The 7,347-nt window shown below is 55.0% G+C and overlaps 1 long non-coding RNA gene across 1 annotated transcript; it reads right to left on the minus strand.

Annotated features, from left to right (window-relative positions):
• Positions 1-3,533: 3,533 nt before the first annotated feature.
• LOC141407541 (uncharacterized) lies at positions 3,534-6,718 on the minus strand. Its single transcript, XR_012416988.1, has 2 exons — positions 5,506-6,718; positions 3,534-4,308 (listed from the first exon to the last, which is right to left on the minus strand). It is a non-coding gene; the product is annotated as an uncharacterized lncRNA (long non-coding RNA).
• Positions 6,719-7,347: the final 629 nt, after the last annotated feature.

Below are 7,347 nucleotides of genomic sequence, written 5' to 3' on the forward strand. Positions count from 1 at the left end.
ACAAGCTCCTTTCTGTGAGCCCAGTCACATGACGACCGCACCTGCCAAACTGAGCACACATGATCACATGGTCCCACCCAGCACCCCCTTCCCAGCAACACTCAGGGCTTTATAATGGCAGCAAAAACTGCCGACACGCTAACCCAGGATGCATGTGGAACACGCAGATGATCAACTACACGAGGTAGAGCTGACTCGCACGCTCCCGTGAACACCCGCACAGACAGAGCTGACTCACACCCTCCTGTGAACACCCACACAGACAGAGCTGACTCACACCCTCCCGTGAACACCCACACAGACAGAGCCGACTCACACCCTCCTGTGAATACCCGCACAGACAGAACTGACTCATACCCTCCTGTGAGAACCCGCACAGACAGAGCTGACTCACACCCTCCTGTGAGAACCCACACAGACAGAGCTGACTCACACCCTCCTGTGAGAACCCACAGAGACAGAGCTGACTCACACCCTCCCGTGAACACCCACACAGACAGAGCCGACTCACACCCTCCTGTGAACACCCGCACAGACAGAACTGACTCATACCCTCCTGTGAGAACCCGCACAGAGCTGACTCACACCTTCCCGTGAACACCCACACAGAGCTGACTCACACCCACACAGAGCTAACTCACACCCTCCTGTGAACACCCACACAGACAGAGCTGACTCACACCCTCCTGTGAGAACCCACACAGACAGAGCTGACTCACACCCTCCCGTGAGCACCCACACAGACACAGTCGACTCACACTCTCCGATGATCACGCACATGAGGCAGAGCTGACTCATACCCTCCCCTGCTGGACATGGCCTGAAGCCTGGCACTGGGAGGAGAACAGAGGTGCCTGCGCCATCCTCTGTGTTTACTGCCTTGGTGCTGCCCACACACTGGCAATGCCCACCCCGTGCCGCTGCTCCCCATCTGTGAATGTGAAAGTGTTAGGAGTTGGCTGCTCCAGACCCAGTGAGGTGGTGAAGGTGACTCAGCTGCCAGAGGGAAGAGAGGAGGCTGCTCAGAGAAAGGTGTGCAGGGCAGGGGGCAGCCTGGTTATGCAGGCGGGTGAGGATGGTGGGGATGGTGGGGATGTGCCCTGGGGTCTGTGACCTGAGCGGGAAGTAGAGGGGCCTTAACAGTCCAATGTCTGCACCAGGAAGTGGTGACGGATTGGGCGAGAAGTCTTGAGGCCTGGGTGTGTCCGGGAATTTCGGTCTCTCCTCCCACAGTAGACACTGCCAGGGAGTGGGGGCAATGCTAGGAGTTTTGTTGTTGTTGTTGTTTGTTTACATCGTGGTAAAATATACACAACATAAAATTTTCCACCGAAGCCATTTTTCAGTGTGCTGTTCATTGGCACTGAGCGTTTCACACTGGTGCAGCCGTCCACACCATCATCTCCAGAACGTTCTCATCTTCCCAAGAACTGCCATTTTCATAGGCACTGACTAGTTTTCTAGGATGACCTCGTAGGGTGACGTGAAGGTTTGCAGGTGCCGCCCCCCTGCCAGCCCCCCATGCTCAGTCAATCCTGCACTTGTTTCTAGAGGAAGATTTAAAGCCCATGCTTCGCTCTGGAATGCAAACCCTCCTCTTTTCCCAAAGGTGCCCCTGTCCTTCCAGGGCTGGGGCAGATGTCCTGTGCTGCTTAGAACTCCCACAGCTCCACAGCTGGAACAGACTCAGACTGCGTCTCTGCTTCCCCAGGACACAGGCTCTACTTGCCCCAGCTGGAGGTGTCCGGCAGGGCTGCGAGTCCCACTGAAACCTTTGTGCTCAGGAGAGGAAAATTTTGCAGCATAAATGAACAAGGGAGGCTGTGACTGTTCCTCAGTCTTGAATTTTGATGTTGCAGTGACTTGTCCTGGGGTCTTGTTTTTCTATTATCTGTCATGTTTATCTTGATAACATCTGCTTTTGAGATAGTTTTTCTCAAAACTATTGATTTCATCCAGTCTTGCTGACAATTTCTAATTAGCAGTAAAATAATAATAATAATAATGAATGCCAAGGCTGCAAGAAATGTTTAAAAATGATCTCTTCTTGTTTCAGATGAAAAGGAAGGGAAAGATCAAATAGACCAGGCTGGGTGCGGTGGCTCAAGCCTGTAATCCCAGCACTTTGGGAGGCTGAGACGGGCAGATCATGAAGTCAGCAGATCGAGACCATCCTGGCTAACACGGTGAAACCTTGTCTCTACTGAAAATATTAAAAAAAAAAAAAAAAAACTAGCTGGGCGTGGTGGTGGGCGCCAGGCGTGGTGGCGGGCGCCTGTAGCCCCAGCTACTAGGGAGGCTGAGGCAGGAGAATGGCGTAAACCTGGGAGGAGGAACTTGCAGTGAGCTGAGATCTGACCACTGCACTCCAGCCTGGGCGACAGAGCGAGACTCCATCTCAAAAAAAAAAAAAAAAAAAAAGATCAAATAGACCAAAGGTTCTTAAAGCCCATGTTTTGAAAAATGTATGCAGCTCTAAAATTCAATGTTTTATATTTGTCATCTTTGTAAGACCAAATTTATGAACATTGTTTTGGGGACAGTGACTACTAGAATAGGATAATGAAAGATAAGTATCCAGAATACTTAAGAAATATACAAAACAATAAGAATAAAGTGAAAAACCCAAAAAAAGGGGCAGATGTTATGAATATAACATTCACAAACAGGAAGCAGGAGTGGCCACAAGCCACATACATGCTCAGTCCCACCAGTGCTCAGAGACACGCAAACTTAGACATGTGAAATGCACAAAAACTCAGATCATCGGCAGGCAACATAGCACCCAAGTGGGTGACTTTGCCCTGGGGGACATTTGACAATGTGTGGAGTCATTTCTGGTTTCACAGCTGGGGGTATCGTTGTCATCTGTGGGTGGAGACCATGGATGCGGCTCAACACTCCACAGTGCGCAGGACGCCCCACGGTGTGCAGGACGCCCCATGGCAAAGAGCCGTTTAGCCAGAGCCATCAGCAGTGCCAGACAAAGACACCGAGACGCATGGAGGGGGGTAGATTGGCCAGAGCTCTTGGACGTTGTTGGTGGCCTGAGAAACGTACACCCAGTGTGGAGCCAGCGTGGTGCCACCCAGGACCGTCAGAGGCTGTGCACACCCTATGGCGTGGCGATCATGTTCTGAGGTTTACGCCTTAGAAAACCTCTCACATTCAAGCCCAAGGAGACACAGCTAAAAATGTGTATTGCAGCATTGCTGTAACAAAAAATGAACACATCTGTCCAGGGGAAATGGATCAGGATGCACTTGTGTGATGTAGTACATGCTGCATTCAGTGAGGTACTCACAGCATGGGTAAATCTCAAAAACACAGTGTGGGAACAAAAGGGCCCCCAAAGTACAATAATATTTATAGGAAGCTTTAAAGCCCTCAAAACAATATATCTTCCTGGGAAAATCTCAAGGATGTTTCTCAGAGAAACAGAAAAACCCACCCTAAATTCATATGGAATCTCAAGGAACCCTGGATACCCAAAACAATCCTAAAAAGAATGAAGCTGGAGGACTCATGTTTCCTGATTCAAAATTTTATTGCAAAGCCACAGTGATGAAAGCATCACGGTCCTGACATAAAGACGGCAGATGGACCAATGCAACAGAGGCGAGGACCCAGAAATAAACCCTCACACGCAAGGTCGAATGGGCTCTGGCACGGGTGCCAGGACCCCTCAGGGGAAAAGATAGCCGTTTCAACCGATGGTGCGAGAAACAGGACATCCACACACACAGGAATGAAATGGGCCCCCTACCTTACAGCTGACAAAAATTAATGCAAAATACATCAAAGACCTAAATGTGAGACCTAAAACTGTAAACCTCTCACAGGGAAACACAGGGAAACTGTCACGATGTTGAATTTGGCAGTGACTTCTTGGAGGTGACACCAAAGACCCAACAACAGAAAAAGCAGACAGCGGACTGCGTGGAAACGAAGACGTTTTGTCCATCAAATGACATTAACAGTAAAACGGCAGAGCACACAACGGGGGAAATATTTGCAAACCATGCATCTCATAAGAGGTTAATAACCAGAATCTATAGAGAACTCCTAAAACTCAAAAAAAACCAAACCTGATTCAAAAATGGCCAAAGGACTTGAATCAACATTTCTCCAAAGAAGACACACGAAGAGCTGATAAGCCCATGAAACGGTGCTCACCTCACCCGCTGGGATGGCTGCTATGGAAACAACACAGGGAAGGCACGGGATGTCCCTGGAGCATGTGGAGCACTTGGAACCCTCGTCCACTGTTGGCGGGAATGTGGAATGGTGCAGCTACCGTGGAAGGTCCTGAAACAAGTAAACATAGAATCGCCACAGGATCCAGCAATTCCACTCCGGGGCGCACCCCCAAAACACTAAAGCAGGGTCTGGAAGAGAGTCTGCATCCCGTCGGGCTGGCACCTTCAACAGCAGGTTTGTGTGCGGCTCACTCCAGCTCTAAGCACAGTGCCAGGCAGGCAGGTGCCCACTGTGTGCACAGGACAGCTGGCAGAGCAGCCCTGAGGATGGGTTGGGGGCTGTCCCTGGCACCCGCTCAGCGGGTCCGGGTGTGAGGGGGCCGCTGTGACTGAGTCCCACGCGGGATGACCATGGCGTCCAGGAGACTCTGCGCTTCCCAGCCCCGCTGAGCAGCCCAGGTCAAGCCTCAGAAAGTCAGGGAAATGTTCTTTTTTGTCTCTTAAGGGTTTTGCAGCTCTATGGCCTCTCCCCTCCCAGGAAGCAGGTAGCAGGGCAGCCTCCCGCAAGGACCTCGGGGGCCGGGCTGGGCTGGGGCTGCGGCTGCCCTCTCGGTGCCTCTGGGGAAGGAAGGAGGGAAAAGGGATCAGGCGGCCCTCGGAGTTCCTCCTGCAGCCACCCGTGGCTTCAAACCGCACCTGGGGATGTCCCAGGCCTTGGACACTCAGGGACGTGGACTCAAGGGGTTGCCGGAGCCACTCGCTAAAAAAGAGTGGGCGTGGCCGCTTCTGCCTCTCCCTGTGAAGGTTTCCCGGTGACCCCTGTCCAGGAAACCCCCGAGGACAGGTCCCTCAGCCTCAGGAAAGAGCCAGGAAATGCACGTCCGAGCTTAGGAGTTTCCCTCGAGTCGCGTCAGGTCCACGGAGAAGACAGGCGTCTCAGCCTGTGATGGGGCCTCTCACCCGGGTTTATCTGGGTGCAAAGACGCACGCCAAGCCCGGGCCGTCGGGACCAGCCTCAGCTTCCCTCCAAAGTCCCCGCCGGGCTCAGCCCCACTAACAATCGTGACGGCCAAGGCTGGCTGTGTGCGGGGCTGTCTAGAGGGTTCACCTGAACCAGCGCCCCGCCCAGCCCCCGACCTGTCCTCCCTCATACACGGGTGGTCTTGGGAGCCCAGATCACAGCCCGCAGGCGGCACAGCTGCGGTCGACCTGGATGCAGCGGCCGGCCCGGCCCCGACCTGCCAGAGGACCCTGCGGGATGTGCCCAGGGACGCCCAGCAACCCGCCCCGGCGCCCTCACACTCACCTGTCATGACTGGCTTCTCAGGCAGGGCCCCTAGAGGCTCCAGCAACGGGGTGTGAGCACCATCCAGTGGGGCCGACGCTCCCCCGGCGTGTGTGTGTCCGTGTGAGTCTGCAGTCCACATGCGTGCTGCGCCCCACAGCAGGGACCGCTGGCTCACCAAAGTGTGCGGTCAACCGAAACTCTGGATCCAAAGAGCGGCAGGCCCTTCAAGGGTTCACCCCATTTAACTTGCAAGCGGCTCTTACGGGGCAGGTGCGGTGATTCCTCACCCTGCGGGCCGTTCAACCAGAGCGAGAAGGCTTCCGCCTCGGGAGGAACAGCGCAAACCTGCACCTTGCCAGGGCCACGCGGTGCAGAGAGGCTGTGGGCTCCTTCATGCCGTCCCTCAGGGATGCAAGAGCTGGGATCCTGTTAATAGCATTCTCCGCGGAAAATACTCACTCCGGGGCTAATGTCTGGGGCGGTCCAAGGAGGCTGGATCCCTGCGCCCCGGCCACCTCCACCGCCCTGAGCCGAGCTGGGCGCGCACAGCCCACCTGAAGCTCAGCTGCCTGACTACGTGGGGTTGCACGTCAGCTGGGAACTGGGAGCAGCCGCAACCAGTGAGCCAAGGCCTGGGATGTGTGGAAATCACTGATGGTTTCTGCTAGAGACTGTCCTTCTGGTCACGGATGCCTTTTTATCGTTCCTCCCTCCTAGAAAAGACTCTTAGCTTTTCCCAAAGGAGACAGCCCAGAGTGCCTTCCTCTCTCCGGGTTAGCTCAGAATTGGGGCATCTGCCCCACGTGAGTTCTGCCCCACGTGGGCCCAACAGTCTCCTCATGGACAGACGCCTGTGCACTGAGCAGGAGCGCTCCACTCAGCCCTGTCCACCAGACCCTCAGCCCTGTCCCACCAAATGCAGAACAGCAGACAGGACGCCTGCAACAAAAGCCCAGTCCAAACGAAGGGTCGCTGCTGCAGTGGCTGTGCAGCCTCCCACACTGCGACCTCTGGGCAGGAACGGTGCAGACCTGGCCCCCGCAGGCAGCTCCCTGATGAGGACACAGACGTGCTCCCAGGAGGGGTGCTCTCCGCTCTGCTCCGTCCAGAGTCCTCCATGACTTCCAGGCCACGTGTTGGGAATCGCCTTCTCAGCATTCCCCAGACTGCACAGCCCACTTTCTGCAGTGTCTGAGGGTTGGTTCAGGACTTTAAGCCAGATTCCAAACGCGTCCAAACCACCTGACCAAGTCAGTTCCTTGTGCAGTGACCACACCATAGCCGCTTCCTGTCGCCTGAATGCTGACCACACGTTTCTGCTTCTCTCTTCTCTCTGCAGCCACTGTGGCTTCTCTGGGCCTGCCGGGGCTGCAGCTTCTGACTCTGCAGTTGAGTTCACCCTGCTGGAAACAGGCTGGATCTGGCTGCACTCGTTCTGTGAAACACCCGGTGAGGTTCTGCAAGCAACAGCCTCGTCCCTGGCATCCTGCATGCCCAGCTGCTTCCCACAGCTGCCGCCCTGGGACCTCAGTGGCCTGAGTGGGTGAAAGCCGTGGCTATGCCTGATCCTGCAGCTTCTGGGCTGGGCATTCCTCCAGCCCTGTGTGTTTCCTCTCACGCTGCCTGGCATTCCATCCTCACCGCATGCTCGGGGTTTTGCTAGGGCAGCTTGCCACTCCTGGGGTGGATTTCTGCATCCCCACAGAGCCGGCTGGCCTAGGAGCAGAGCCCCACATCCCTGTTCTGGCTGTTTCTCCCGTGGAGGCGTCCAGGGCCCAGCTCCTGCTGTCTGGCCCTGCTCACGGTCACTGCAGATGCTGAATTCAAGAGAAGAGGGCAGGGAAGCTGTGTGGGGCGCTC

The sequence above is a fragment of the Macaca fascicularis genome, chromosome 8 (genome assembly GCF_037993035.2).
Source record: "Macaca fascicularis isolate 582-1 chromosome 8, T2T-MFA8v1.1".
NCBI classification, from domain to species: Eukaryota; Metazoa; Chordata; class Mammalia; order Primates; family Cercopithecidae; genus Macaca; species Macaca fascicularis.